Genomic DNA, 16,593 nt, shown 5'->3' on the forward strand with positions numbered 1-16,593 from the left:
ACCCTTGACTTTTCTTCATAAATTCATCAAAGCGGTCAAGGCGCTTAAGCAGCTTCACATCAACGGGAGCAGAAGGTTCCCCCATTTCTGGCTTGGTTTGAATAATATGGTCTGGTAGGAATGGCTCAGCGGCAGTGTGATAAAAAGTCTGAGGCTCGGGGGGTATGTTTGAAGTGATTTGCGGTTGGGGACCTTGCATGTGAGTAGGAAAGAACGAAGGGTTAGGAGGGTAAGTGTATGGCAAATTTATGGTGGGATAGGTGAAAGTTCCTTCGGATGAAATGATGAAGGGTGGAGTAAAAGTGGTTTGGGTCATGGGCATGACCAATGATTCTGGCCCCGATTGACTGACGAGTCCAGGCTCGGGTTGAACTCCGCTACTGATAAGCTCATCGATTAATTTCTTTTGGGCGGCCATTTCAGATGCCATCTCACCAAACTTCGTGAGCATCTCGGTCAGTTGGACCCCCAAACTTGCAGTCTCAGGTTGGGCTGTAGTAGCAGACTTATCCGACAATTCCGGTTGCGAACTCATGTTTACACGACTCTTCTGGGCTCGACTACGGGATCACGTTATGATGGGGCTTCGACGAGAAGCTATGTTTAAATATTACCTGAGAATTTTTGAAAGAATGCCTTTAGATTCAACCCTTGCTTAATTATTCAAAAGAAAATAAAGAAAAGGAAAAGAAAAAGGCAAGAGTTAGTAGATATCCAGAAAATTCGGATGCATGTCCTATGGGGGAACCCTTTTTGTGCCAAGGGTAGGCCTAGAATGAAAATGCAATCCTCCAGAGCAGGCACTATACAATACCTGATGGATCCAATCAGCTTATGGAGTGAAAAATAATTTGAAAAAAAAAATTTGGCCCACTGGAATGAGAAGAGACGTTTGTCAAAATGAGGACCTCGTCCGAAGGGTTGATCACTTTTGATCGATACAAGAACTTACAAAAACGCACGGGTTTGATCTTGACGAACTTCCTATCGAAGAGATTGGAATTCGTTTTGACCACTTTTCTCAGTGAAGCACGGGTCAAAACTCCAACTGATCAAATGGCTAGATGCAAAAGATTGTTTTTCTCAAAATCGATTAGGTTTTCCGTTTTGAAAATCGACATTGAAATCCTAATTGGTCAAATGAAATTGACAATTTATTAAAAATCGACCAGATTACCCTAGAAAGGGAAACAGGTCAAATGAATTGAATGAAATTTAATTTATCCAAAATTAATCAGATCACCCTAAAAAGGGTAAATTGATCAAATAGATTGAACGAAACTTGATTTATTCAAAATCGGCTCGGTTGCCCTGAAAATGGGTAAATTGACCAAATGTATGAAATTGAATTAGTGATTTATTCAAAAATCGGCCGAATGACCCTAAAAAGGGTAAATTGGCCAAATGAATGAAATTGAATTAGTGATTTATTCAAAAATCGGCCGAATGACCCTAAAAAGGGTAAATTGGTCAAATAAATTGACGATTTATTCAAAATCGACCGGATGACCCTAAAAAGGGTAAATTGGCCAAATGAATGAAATGGAACTAGTGATTTATTCAAAAATCGGCCGAATGACCCTAAAAAGGGTAAATCGATCAAATGAGTTGACAATTTATTCAAAATCGACCGGATGACCCTAAAAAGGGTAAATTGGTCAAATGAATGGTTTATTCAAAATTGATTATGAATTGGCAAAATGGATCGATTGAATCATCCGGCCATTAGTGATTTCAGAAAATTAGTCTATGAGCCTTCTAAAATCAAGATTTGGCCTCCATATTTATCATCTCAACCATGAGGAATCATTTGTGAATTTTCTTCAAATTAATGTCCTTTACGCAAAGGATTTTTACCAATTTTGATAAAAAATGGCCAAAAAGTGATTATTAGATGCTCATATTCCAAAGATCACTCTATGAAAATGATCGGATCCTACCTTACCTTGTGCACTACCCCTTTGGATGGTACAAAATGTAAACGTGCAAGTCTCCTTGGATTAAGTATCCGAGACACAAGGTGGCTTATTCTTAAACACGGGATTCCCTACGTGGCATTCCCTTTCTATGGTTTGTGCATGATGCCATTTTATTAAAGCAGTAAAATATGCAATCCGAAATGAAACATGACCTAAGGGACCCTTTATTACGCCAGGGTAAGCCTAAAATGGTATGCCGTTATTAATTTACGAATGAAATATACCGAAATTTCTAAACGTGCAATGGCCTATCTATAAGGGTAGGTCCTAAAAGAGGATCATGCCAGACCTCTTATTTCCTAACGTTTGTGAATGCGAAGGATAAGAAAAAAGAAAACGTTAGTTCAACACATAATCACATAACACGTTGGACAATTAGATGATACAAAAGCAACAAAGAAATAAGGAAAGAGGGTGGGATCCCTCCCCCCGTGCATGGTGTCCCTAATAGGGTAAGGTCGACTCTACCCTAGGCAATTCTAAAATGGATGCATGAGGTTGGGGTTCACTAATGCATCTAGACTCGATAAGTCATAGGTCCCCGAGCCTTCAGACTTGGAAACCAAGGGTCATCACTCCCAAGGTTCCTTGTCGGTGGCTCGAGCGATTCCCCAGACGTTGCTACGCACACGTCGTGTTACGGCTACCCGTCTGGGCGAATCTAAAAAATCCTCAACCTTCGACTAAAAACTAATAGGTTATCAACCTAAAGTTTAAAGCGGAAGATCGAGTGACCCCTCGGATCATGCTACGCACACGTCGTGATACGATCACATGTCCAAGTGGGTCGCCTAAAATCCTAATAGGGTGGAGTGGCGTGACAAGCCACTAAAAGAAAAATAAATGAGGGGTAAAAATAATTAAAGCGTATGCGCGTATGCTAGTGCTCGTTTGGAGGGGAGGGATCAAGAACCAACGCGAGGCTCTAGGATATGTCCCCCCACCCAAATGCAATGCAAGCGCGAGACAACAAGTAAACATACATCCAAACAATCAATCATACATACGTGAGTGAGGGAGTAGTTTGATACGCGCGCGAGGCAAAAAGTCCTAAAAAAGGAAAAATGCAACCCTAATATCCAAATGCTATGCATAAAAAGGGTAGAAAAAGGAAAAGAATGGCTAAATCAAAATGCTTGGACCCACTTAGGAAGTCCCCAGTGGAGTCGCCAACTGTCGCGCCCCACTTTTCGAATGATGAATGATGATGTGTATGGTGTGTGTAGTGTGGTGTGAACGTGTGCAAAATGAAAATAAAGGCCATGGGACTTGATAAAGCGACGGATTGGCCATATAAGTTCAAAAAGGGTTTCTTGAAAAATGGAGTCGCCACTTGGTATAGAGTTAGGGTGTACCAAGTCACCCAACAATGATTTTTTGTTTTTGATTGAAAAAGTAAATGAACCCTTTTAAAGAACTTTTGGGTCTACGTAACCAAAAAGAGGGATCGGGGGTCACATTTGACGAAGGGGAAGGCAAGGATAAAAATCCAAGGCACCCCTTCGACCTAGCCAAGGCTAGTTGCGTGATTTAAACCAATTTTCCCTAATTTTTTTTTTCTACCCAAGGTATGTATCGCGTATTGGATATGTCTATATGAATGCAAAAACCTAGACCTAGGGGGATTGGGGGAAATTTCTCTTCAAAGGTTGAGTGGTGCCAATCACATTAATTGTGAAGCCCAATAATGATCCTTTTGGAGAGGTCACACCTAAACCTAAATGACGTGAAAAATGAGTGGAATGCATGCCATGTGAAAGTGTGAGTTGTGTGAAGTGAGAAAAATGATAAAAGTAAGATATAAGTGGCGGTGTGCAAATGAAGATGAAAGTACTCGTGTGCGAGTGAAGATGAAAGTGTTCGTGTGCAAGTGAAGATAAAAATGTTCGTGTGCAAGTGAAAAAAAGTGTTCGTGTGCAAGTGAAAGTGATAAAAAGGTGCATGTGTGCAAATGAGACAAAAGTGAAAGTGTGATGATAGAGTGGATTGAGAATGCATGAGCCTAGGGAATTCATGCATATTGGGTACGGGGAGACCTAAGTCGTGACTCAATTTACCCTTTTATAGAGAGGATACAAGCGTGCTAAGGCTTAGAAAAAGCCACACTCGTCTATATCCCATATTTAAGGGGACTCTTCAGGCAAATGTACCCTAACTAGCATGAGATGCAAGACCTAAAGTGAGGGGAAAGGGCAATCGAGGAGCATGCCAGATGATAAAACTAAGGAAAAATGCATGATATGTAGTGAACAAGCAAATGATGTGCTAACGAGGGGAAATCCCTAAGGGTCTAGCGTTGGACTAGCCCATTCTATGAATTCCGACTAGCGTTGGACTAGCGGAAACGTACATTCATCCATTCCATTCATTCATGGCAATGAAAGCAAGTAGACATGCCAAAATACTCGTAAACACATAGCACATAGCATTTAGCATGCTCGACTAGATGCAAGAGCCTAATAAAGCAATTAAACATGTAGCAACCAAAACAAGCAAGCAAGGGGAAAGGGAAGTGGACCAGATGCTCTCCGAGCCCTATCTATTACAAGCCAAGAGGTGTACACATACCCCATAAAAGCATAAAGGGAAAGGGGAAATGGACCAGATGCTCTCCGAGCCCTATCTATTACAAGCCAAGAGGTGTACACATACCCCATAAAAGCATAAAGGGGAAGGGGAAATGGACAAGATGCTCTCCGAGCCCTATCTATTACAAGCCAAGAGGTGTACATATACCCCATAATGAATAACTTAAATAAAAAGCAAAAGTAAATGAAATAAAGGAAAGGAATTAAAGAAAGGCAAGGAAAGCAACGTAGACATGCAATTCACACTTAGCACGTTGGATCACATAGGAGAAATGAAAATCAAGGAGATAGAGGTTACCTCCCTTGCAATTGAGTCCAAATGAAGTGAAATCACTTATTTATCCTCCAAAATAAAAGAAATGGTCAAGGTACCAATTTATTTGGAAAAATTAAAGAAAATAGGCAAACACAAGCTCACTTGGTCATAACGCCCCTAAAATCATGAATTAAGTGCAATTGAAACAAAGCATAGTGATTAATTAAAACAAACAAGCAATGAAATTGTAGAATTAAAATTGCCAAAGACCGAATTGATGAGGTTATTCAATTGATTGGGGATTAGAATGCAATTTCTGGAAAAATATTCATGCATGCAACGTACAAAGCTGAAACTTTTGCAGCTAACTACAATGAAACCAACTGCATTTCGTTTCCAAGCTCAAATTTCTGATTCCAATTCATAATTTTGATTAGATATTTTCAACCCAACATCCAACTTTAGATTAAGCAAGTAAAAACTACACAGCCCCCACGATTCAAACAAGCAAAATCTTAGAAAAAAGCATCATGCGAAATTCTGGACAGCATGCTTGAAAAACAAAAGTTTCTGCAATTAAAAAAAAAACAAAGCTTGCGGCCCTTTGCCCCCAAGCTCACCGCAATTTTCCAGGTTCACAGCTTCAAACTAGGCAGTATACTACATCATTAACATCATCCTAGCAAGCAGAAATCTTAGCAACATCCCATGCAAAAAATTCCAGGCAATTATGCAAGCATTTGATGAACTAAACTGCTGCAACCTTTCTAGTTTTACCTTCCAAGACCAGATTTCATAGCCAAGCATATGCATTAACCCAAGTAAACAAACAAGCAAGACATGGATTGGATATCCCAACAAGCAAAGACATGGGAAGGGACCCAGGCATGAAAAGAACTAGTGCAAGATTCTGGAAAAACACTGATGCAAAAACTTGACAAACCCTAAACACCCAACACCCAAGCATTCTTTCGGTCATTTTCCAGCAAGCATTCTTTCGTCCACTTTCCATTTCAGCCCCTAAACATACACACCCAACACCCCCTTATCCAATTCCTTTCAACCAGTACACTAATACCCCAAACATGCAACCCCAGCTAGCCAAAACAGAGGGCCGAACTCATATGAGCAGTCGCAGGTAAAAAAACAAAGAGAACGTGAGAGCTATTTTTCTTTTCTGTTCTGCTACAAACTTTGCAGCTTCAACTTACTATCATTTAACATGCCTAAACATGATCATCCAACCCCCCATAACTGAACGAGAAAGCAGGGCATGAAATGCAGCAAATAAAAGAAATGAATTTGGAGCAGCAAAGGTTTCGATTATTTGCAAAATAATGTCTACCTCTGTTGCTGCAACAAACCAAGAAGCTCCTTCCTACTTTTGACCAAGTTTTAGCTTTGTAAAATTCAAAGTAATTTGCTCACAGGGAGAGGGGAGTGAGGGAAAGAATCCATACTATCAGGCAGCTATAGAAGACAGCAAGGAAGCAACATAAAAATGAATTTCTGCCTTATACACTGGGAGAAATGAAAACCAACATGATGAAGCGTTCATCAACCCCACTAACAAACGCACGTTGGCTAGAATCTTCTTCACATGTATACATAAAAACGCAGAAAATCTCTTCATTTTGGTTCAAGACTTTGGCTTAGGCATTTATCAAACGACTGACGGGTGTGCAAAAGGTCATTGATTCTCTACTCGATTGAAGCCATGATCGTGTTCCTTTTCTACGTGAAAGCCCTGCGATGATGAAGCTGTATATTTGGTGAAGTGGTGGCAGCTCCTCCGAGTGCGGCAGTTTGATGGCGGGGACAGTGTTGGTACCAGTGGCTTCAATGATTGCTGGCTGCCGAATTGGAAACCAGGCCCTTCATCCCTTGTTCACTTGCTGCCCTTTTCCTCTTTCTGTCCGAAGTCACAGCTCTCCTCTTCCTTCAGCCGCCAGTCTTCTGATTTTCCAGCCGTCCCAAGCCTCTCTCTTGATCGCTCTCTTTTGCCGTTGTTACAAAAACCTCTTCCCTCTAAGATCCTAGCCTAGCCGCTATGTAACCTCCCAGCTCTCAGCCCTCAAGTTCTCATCAGTTCCTTCCTCTCTTTTCAGATTTCCCTCTCTATCGTTCTTTTCCTCCCATCCTTTCTCTCGCTCGTTTTTCCTTCCGTTAGCTTTTTTTCTCCTTGCTCTAGCTTCAGCTTCCTCTGGTTTTCTCTCGTTTTTCCCCAGTCTCGGCTGTCACCTCTCTCTCGTACGTCCTCTTTTTGTTTTTGTTTTTGCTTCCTCCGTTCCCCCCCTCCCTTGCGGCTGCTATATCCTTTTAGCTTTTATATCCAATTAGAAACCCTAGAGCCCACAGCTATCTCCTCCATATTTTGCAGCTAAGGACTGCCCGAGGTCCTCCCTTGCAAGCTGCAAAAACGCAGCTTGCAAGTCGCGTTTCTTTTTTTCTTTTCTTTTTTTTTTTTTTTTAAACTTTCAACTTAATAAATACAAAATAAAAATATAAATAATAATAATAACAAAATTACACAAATCAGGTAATAATAATAATAACAAAACAAAAATAATTTTAAACAAAAGAAACTAAACAAAAATGGCCATTTTTTAAAATTTCCAATTTTTCATTTTTCCATCATTTTCTTTTTTCCTCAAAATAACTTAATAAAAATAACTGAAGTGCCCAAAGATTGAATTTAAAGAAATAAACATATTTTTGCGAACAAATTTTCCTTTTTCCTTTTTCTCTTTTTTTTCATTTTTCCAATCCAATTAAAGCCTATTTTTTCGAATTTTTCTTTTCAAGAAAGCATTGAATAAAAACAAGATGACTACAACATATTTTTGATGTTTTCCTTTTCTTTTTTTCTAAAAACTCTACGCTAATTTTAAACTTAAAAGCTAAAACTAAAAATTAAAACTAAAAGTAAACAACGAATGCAAGCAATCTAAAATGAAAATCATGAAATAGATGCCACATAAAATTATTCAAAATTTGGTGTCTACACTTCCAAATCATTTTCATCCTGTGAGGCTGTTTCATCTTCGTCTTGTGAAGCTTTCAGAGCAATACTCCTTCTTACTTTTGTGTCTTCTTCATCCTGCATCTTAGATTTAAGTTTCAGTTCGTAAGAAGTTAGAGAGTTAATCAGAGATTCAATGGATAAAGTATTTAGATCCTTGGCTTCCTCAATGGCAGTCACTTTGCTTTCCCAGTCCTTTGATAGAGCATTCAGAATTTTTATGTTCTTCTCACCTAGAGAGTACTCCTTCTCAAGCACCTCTAAATCCTTGATCAGATCATTGAATCTACAATATATTTTGTCAATGTTTTCATGAGGCTCCATCTTAAAAGATTCATACTTAGTGACCAGAATGGATTTCTTTTGTTCTCTCACATTCTCGCTTCACTCATGGATCTCTCTAAGTTTATCCCAAATTTCTTTTGCAGATCTGCAACCTTTGACTCTAATAGGCTCATTTGAGTCTAATGCACTGTATAGAACGTTCATAGCCTTGGCATTTAGAGTGAGATGAGTTCTATCTTCAGCAGTCAGCTCACTTCTGGCCTTTTGTCTCGGCCTATGAGTAGTTTCATCAATAATCGTTGCGTCATATGGACCTTCACTAACAATAAACCACAACTCAATATCAATAGATTGTAAGAATATAATCATCCTTTCCTTCCAGCTCACATAGTTCGATCCATTGAACATTGGAGGTCTAGTAACCGATTGTCCCTCAAAGAACATGGCATTGTTGGTTGTCATATCTACTCCCAAGCCGATTGAGCATAATCTCTAGGAGACCAAGCTCTGATACCAATTGTAAGGATCGAAGACAACCTAAGAGGGGGGGTGAATTAGGTTTTCAAAAAAAAAATAGCTAAGATATAGGTCACTTTTCTTCAAATCCTACCTTTCTTTTCTCAAAGACCACCCACTGGATCAGATTACTAGAAAGCACAGGTATTCGTAAGATAAAGAGGAGAGCAGTTTATATGAAAAGCTGTAAACGAAAATAGAGAAACAAACCAGACTTCAAACTCAACTGGAGTTTGAACAGCACTTTTATATACCAGGTTACTTCAAGTTGAACAATCTTGCAACCAATATCCAGTGTACAAGGGAAGGATCACTTCCTTCTTGCCCCAAACCACACTTGGTCAAGCAAGGAAGTTTTACAAACACTCGAAAAACCCTCACAAAGCTACACTATTGAAGAAGCTGTGTCACACTTGAAAAACTACCAGAAAATTGCACAAGCTAAGAATACAAATGTTCCTTTGGAGTATTCTAGCATTTGAATCACTCACAATCTGATGTAGACTTGATGTGCAAAGTTCTTCTGAGGTGGTTGACTTTGTTCTTTTTATAGGAGACCAGAAAATTCTTCAATTAATGCTGTCAACGGGTAGAAGGCAACTGAAAAGTCAACTAGCCGTTGGTGCTGTCGGACGTCCGATATTCAGTTTTTATGCATCCGAACGAGATCAATGAGTTCTGGAAGTTTTCTTGAATCTCTTAGGACGTCCGATCCCTTATCATCATGCGTCTGAGGGTAAGATGCACACTTGGAATTTCCTCTTCAATTCCTTCGGACGGCCGATGTGTCCAGAGTGTTGCGTCCGAAGTACAACAACGCTTGTCGGACGTCCGATACTCAGGTGTTGAGCGTCCGATCGTGATCAGTAATTGTAGAAGCCCTGGCTTGTCTTCTTCGGACGTCCGAGTCTGAGTTCTTCACACGTCCAAAGATACTCAAAGGATGTCGGACGTCCGATACTCTCCTTTTGTGCGTCCGACAACTTCCTCAGCACTTTTCATCCTTTTTGATCTTTTTTTATTTGCTTTAAGTCCACAGACCTGTTTAGTGTCATTTCTGAAAAGGATTTCTACAAAGAGTATTAGCAACATCCATTTGTTTTGTAATCATCAAAAGATATGAATTGAGATAAACAATCATATCCGGCCAGTTCTTGGTCGGATTGCTAGCCGGATTGGTTTGGTTGTTTGAAAAAAAAAATTGAGTAGCCTCTGCCTTGAATCCGGCCAACTATCCGGCCAGATTCTGGCCGGATTCTGTCGTGGATCACTTTTCTTAGTGATTAACTCTTCATCTTTTGGCCTTTATTTAGAGTTCAAAACCCATTTTTCTTTCCTTGGCCTGACCGAACAACTTGAGGGAGAAAAAGGAGAGGAAATACTTCATCTTGCACTTCAATTCCTTGCTTCTATCTTGAGTTCCAACCGATTAAATAGCGAAGTACTCCGTACAAAGTGCTAGCTAGGAAGGATTAAGGAGGTTGGTGGAGTTATTTTGATGGGGCAAGCTCTAAGCTACTAATTTTCTTGGGGTTTGAAGGTATCTTGTCAAGAACTTCCTCTTTACTTCAATTGATTGTTAATTAGTGGGTTGTAGAGGTTAGATATGCTATTTTGTGGATGATTTCATGGATTAAAGTAGAGTTTGATATATTTCAGAATTTTTGGTGAATTTTCTATCTTTATTTGATGCTTAAGCATATGCCATAGATTGATGGCTTAGTGGTGTGTGAAATGAAGCTTGTATATGCTAGATGTGATTTCCTAAGGAAATTTTCTGCTTGTGGGGTTAATTTCAGTTTAGGGTTTCAAATCTGCCCTATTTTTACACTGTATGTTCGACCATGTTAAAGGCTGAATCAGCCCTTGCCCAAAACATGAAAGTTGTAGATATATGAGTTAGCTATATACCTACAAAATTTTAGATTAATTGGAGTACCGTATCTTGTGAAATGACCAAAATACCCTTGACTGCCTACAAGCCTCGTTTCACGGACAGTTTTCTATCCTCTCTGAGATTTCGATTTTTGACTGTGAAAATGCATGTTTTGGCTTTGGAGGTCTTCATAAGAACTGTAGGTATGTGTCTTGGCTTCGAAATGCCATAAGAATCGTCTCAATCTGATAAGTGTAGCTTCAGTTGTTGTTATTGTGCCGAAAGTGTGTTTATAGTCTATGATTTGTATGTGAAAATGTGATTGAATGGAAATGTTCTTGGTGATGTATTGTAGGATGGGAAAATAATGAAATTAAGGGGAAATGCTGTCCAATCTTTGAGGGCATTTGATTGCTTTGAGTTTGTATCAGATTGGGGCTCCCTATTACTATTTGATTGTTAATGGATCTGTTTGAGTATTGGAGTTCTAAGTGCGAGGACTTCACTGGCTCACAAGAGCAATACGTACATTTGATAATTGATTCATGACATCATTTAAATGCACTATTGTGAAGCTTATTTGATTTTGGATTTTTATTGGACACTCACCGAGCTTCTAGCTCACCCCAAAACATATTTTCTCCCACAGGGCTCGAGCAAAGGAAGCTTGTATTAAGTTCTTCGTGTGACTGGATGGTTTATCTCCTATATAGTTTGAATTTGGAATTCATCTTGTGTAATAGTTGGGATTGTATGAAGGTTTGGAATTGAATGGATGTATGTGTACGTTTCACGCTTGGAAACCAGTTTTCGCTTCGCTTGTGATATGTAAATTCATGGAGAATTTGATGTAATATTTGAGAGGTATAATGTAATTTATCTGAGGACTGTAGTGAGTGAGTGAATCCCGGCGAGAGTTGGGCAGGCGGTCCGCCGAACCCTTTGGTTCGCCTTAGGGGGAGGTGGGGCTGTCACAAATTTGAAGACAGTTTCTTGTAGTGAATTTTATAATTTTGAATCTAGTTTTCAACGCCATAAACCACGCTAATTTTGAACTTGTGTAGCCTTAGTTATTACCTGATTTCGAAACTGTGTCGAGTGTTCCAAAGCTGGAAATTCGTGAACCAAGTTTAAAAAATCAGCATTTATGAAACTTTTGTATCTTGGTGTAGAAAGATCCAAATTGAGTTCTGCTTGCTGCGTTTGAAACTAGACTTGGAATTTTTTCCATAGTATAAATTTCAAGGGCTGATTCTATTTCTATGAATTTTGCCAAATTTCCAAAGTTCACTGAAAATGAAAGACTGTTTGCCCTGTTCCTACTGAAACAGTGACTTGGAGCTAAGATTTGACTATTTTTGGATTCGAATCTGAAAAAAAATGTCTTCTAGAGAGTTTTAGATCATTGAGTATATTTTCTAATAGTATAAGATTTCCCAATTTTGGACTTATGGAATTCAAGTTATGATTTTTTCAAAGAAGATTGCCAAAACTAAAATTTCCCTTGTAAAGTGACAACATTTCCAAAGTCACTTGGAAACATTCTCTAGGTCACAAGCACAACTTTCTTGGTTATTTGAACTTCATTTTATACTAGGGAAGTGGATTTCACTCCCTAGTCTTATGCCCTTGGATTTTCATGAAAATGAACCATAAAATAGAGCGTTTTAGCTAGAGTACTTCTTGAGGGATTTCACTAGCTTCAGATTTTAAACTTGGAACTTTTAGCCACAATATGTACTATGAAAATGAGTTGCGTTTTGATGGATTTTGACTCCATAAGATTGGAAAACGTGAACGCTCCTTTATATTCTGAAACTTGGGCATAGGATTAAAAGTTTTGAGATATGAAAACCATATTCCCTTTTCTCGATTTTCGTGCCAAAATTAAGTATGGTACTTTCCTCTTTGAAATTGAGATTTCTTACCACGACTTGACTCGAAAGCGACTTTTGAATTTTACTTGAGTATTATTTCAATGTTTAAGCAAGAAAGTCTCGTTTACTTCGATTTGAACGTGTGATTTTCGAGCGTGGGTAGCAAGAGGTTATTTTTCTTATTAACCTTGGTCGAGTACTTAGGTAACAATGGTTATTGTGACGCCCCGAAAAAAAATGAGTTTGAGAACCCGGAAATTTTCTAATGTTCTAGGGTTTATTTTTTTTTAAACGCCCGCATTTTCTATATTTTCTTTATTAGAAAAATTCCCCAGATAAAGTTTATGAGCAAAAATAGTTTTAAAATGATTTTCTAGTATCGGTTAGTTTTTGAGAAATTAAGGATATATATATCGGACGTGGGACCCACTAGTGCGAAAGTTCGGAAAAATTCGGCCAATAAGATTAAGTTCCGGATACTGAGTGAAATTTATCGGGTGTTAAGAGAGAAGAAGAGGAGGTGATTTGATTGATGTGAGAGAGACTTAAAGGATAGAAATGCATTTAATAGAGTGCCAAGTGGCACTTTCTCATTGGTTGGACTTTTTGACTTTTTACCCTTAAGTTAAATATCTCAAAAATTGACTAAAAATCACCATTTTTCACTCCTTGGTGGCCGACTCTCTTAAGCTCAAGAAGGAAGAAGATTTCTCCAATTTTCAAGCTTCCATTTAGCTCAATCTTCCAAACCAATTGCATCAACTAGTTTCTACTTCATAAAAGTCTTCCATTAGGTGCTAGTAAGTTGTTTGGTGAAGTTTTTTAAGGAAGCTAAGGTGTTCTACAACTCCCTCTCTCTTGTTTACTAGGTAAGTGATGATTACACTTCCTCTTACACCTAATGATGTTTAATTTGTGCCTAATGGTGGCTATAGTGTTGAGAATTGTGGTTTATTTCTTGGTTTGGAATGAATTGGTGAAGTTTTTATTTTTTTGAGGAATTTTCTGGTTTAATGTGATCATGGTGTTGTGGTTATTTATGATGGTTGGTAATGAGGGGTTATGACTCTAGTAGGTGTGTATGATAGGAAATTGCAACCAATTTTGGGTTTGGATTGAAATGTGAAAAGTTAGGGTTTCATAACCCCCTTTTCTGTCCGGTTTTGGATCATATGGTTAGAGGCCGAATTGGCCTTTGCTTAAAACATGAAAGTTGTAGGTATTGATGTGTTTGAGATGCCTGTAAAATTTCAGGGCAATTGGAGTAGTGTAGAATGAGATATGTCGATTTTACTGTTGCTGTTCTGGTTGATCAGAATGTGCGAACTGCGCTTGTAATCGTCTGTTTTGACTGGAATTGGTTTGGATTTGGATGTTGGTGTCTTCTGATGAAATGTAGCTTGATGTCTTAGCTATCATATGCCTTTGGAATCAATGCATTTGGACCTGTATAGACTGAGTTGGACTAATTACAGCATTGTGTGATTTGTAAACCTGCAATCTCGGTTCTGGTTTGGTATTCTGCATGTTTGACCTAGTTGTGCTAGGATTTGGACTGAGTGGCCTTCTACATTGTTGTAGCCCTGTCTTTTAGCTTCGAGATGGTGGGTATTACACCCTTATCCGACAATCGTAACGCCTTTGGTACCATTACCGCAAAATGACGTCAAAACTGTTTTTCTGGTTTGAGCTAAACTTTCATTTCCGGGCTTTTTCCTAGCTTGACTGGTACTACTTGGAGCTTGCTGAATGGCTATTGGATGAACTTGTTGTTGTGTGAATCTGTTTTTGTGATTCTGGTATGGTATCTTGCATTTTTTACCTGGTTACACTCGAAACTGGGTTGAGTGACCTTCTTTAATGTTGTAACCCTATCTCTTAGCTTCGAAACGGTGGGTCTTGCACTTCATCCGATAATCGTAGTGCCTTTGGCACCATTACCGCAAAATGACGACAAAAACTGTTTTTTCAGGGCTAAAGCTAAATCATTTCCGGATTTTTCAAAATCGATTCCTTAAGAATCATTTCGGGTCAGTCCAAAGCTAGTGGGGCCAAAGCTAAATCATTTCCGGATTTTTCAATTGTTTTCTTTGGATTATCTTAGGGTTTCTTGGCCCCACTAGTGCTAAAAGCATTACCGGTTGTTATGAGATATTTAGAGGTTGCCAAGTGGATAGGTGTGAGAGAGACAAAAAGTTAGGCAAACAATTAATGAAAGTGACATGTGTCACTTGGAGATTTATTCCTACTTTTGACTTACTATTCATCTTTTTACCATTTTACTAAATAAAACCAAAAATTGACCAAAAACTCTCCAAATTTCAAAGCTTCTTGGCCGAACCTCTTCCTACAAGAAAAGAAAGAAAAGCTTCCAAGTTTCTTGCTCCAATCTTGCCCAATCTCACAAACTAACCATTTAATCTTGCAATTTCTCCATAAAACCTCTTCAATTAGTGTTTGTGAGTTGTTGTGTGAAGTTATTTGGAAAGTTAAGGTGACCAATTGCTCTCTCTCTCTCTCTTGTTTTTAAGGTGAGTTGTGAAGAACCACCCTCCTCCCTTAATTGATGCTTAAATCATGCTTAGTGGTAGTATGAGATGCAATATTATGGATTATTTCTTGATTTGTGGTTGAAGTGATGAAGTTTTATTATTTTTGGGGATTTTTCTGTTTTAATATAAGCATGATTGTGTGGCTATCTATGATGATTGGAAATGGTATATAATGACTCTAGGAGGTGGAAAAAGTGATTAATTGCAACCAATTTCTGGTTTGGAAGAAATTTCAGAAAATTAGGGTTCTAGTGGGAGCATTCTGCCCGAATTTTTAGCTCCTAGTTAGAGGCCGTATTGGCCTTGGCTTAAAACATTAAAGTTGTAGGTAATGACATTTTAGAGGTGCCTACAAAATTTCAGGTCAATCGGAGTAGCGTAGAGTGAGAAAATTCGAAATTACTATTGCTGTTCTGGTTTTACCCGAATGTAAGAAATGCGCCTGTAATTGGTTGTTTTGGCTGGAATTGCTTCCGAATTGGTTTTTGAGGCCTTCTGATGAAATTTATCCCTATATCTTAGCTTTCATCTGGCTATGGAATTTCTGGATTTGGACTTGGAGAGCCTGAGTTATGATGTTTCCTCAAGAATGCGTTCTGTGAATCTGTTTTTGTGATTCTGGTATGGTATCTTGCATTTTTTACCTGGTTACACTCGAAACTGGGTTGAGTGACCTTCTTTAATGTTGTAACCCTATCTCTTAGCTTCGAAACGGTGGGTCTTGCACCTTCATCCGATAATTGTAGTGCCTTTGGCACCATTACCGCAAAATGAGGACAAAAACTATTTTTTTCAGGGCTAAAGCTAAATCATTTCCGGATTTTTCTGGTTTCCTCTATTGTTTGTGTATGCTTAGGGAACCCTGTTTTGGTAGTATGTAGAATTGGTTTATGACTTGTAATCGAGTCTTATTGTGTTTATTTGAATAGTTTAGGGCTTGACTTTCATATCCGGTCATTTCCTAACTAAATTTTGTACTTGAATGCCATTAAGCCTAGTGAACGGCTTTTGGGAATGAGATTATTTTTGTACGAGATGTTGGGACTGATTTGAGGAAATAATGAAGCCATGATGGCTGGAAATTAGGTAAACACAAGGGATATGCTGCCGAAATTTTACTTGAAGGCTAGTTGGATTTACTTGTGATTTGAGCGAAGGACTTTTGGGTTGTTTGAGCCTAGGTCTTCATTTTACCTTTTCGTTTCCAAAAATTCATGTTTTGCACCCTTGCTTTAATCATTATTTGGCGAGGCATACGACTGGTAGTCGAGCCTCACATGTGCATTCTGTATACTCGATTTTGAAAGTGGAACCTTCAATTGTTTTCTTTGGATTATCTTAGGGTTTCTTGGTGATTAAAGCTCTCTTTTGGGAGGTATCTGTACTGACCCCGGTGAGTGTTCCACTACCTGCTACCCGTTATGTGAAATATCTGAATATCTGAATACTTGATTTATGACTGTTGGAGCCAAATACTGTTTTGATAAAAGGGAGGCGAGGGTGTACTTTATCACACTCGTTCTCTGGTCTGTTCATATGCCAATTTTGAACGCGTATCTGAATCTGCTATCTGTATCTGTATCTGCTGTATCTGTATCTGTTCTGACGTCGTTTGGAAGCTTGTGTCCAACGACCTTTCTGT

The sequence above is a fragment of the Coffea eugenioides genome, chromosome 8 (genome assembly GCF_003713205.1).
Source record: "Coffea eugenioides isolate CCC68of chromosome 8, Ceug_1.0, whole genome shotgun sequence".
NCBI lineage: Eukaryota > Viridiplantae > Streptophyta > Magnoliopsida > Gentianales > Rubiaceae > Coffea > Coffea eugenioides.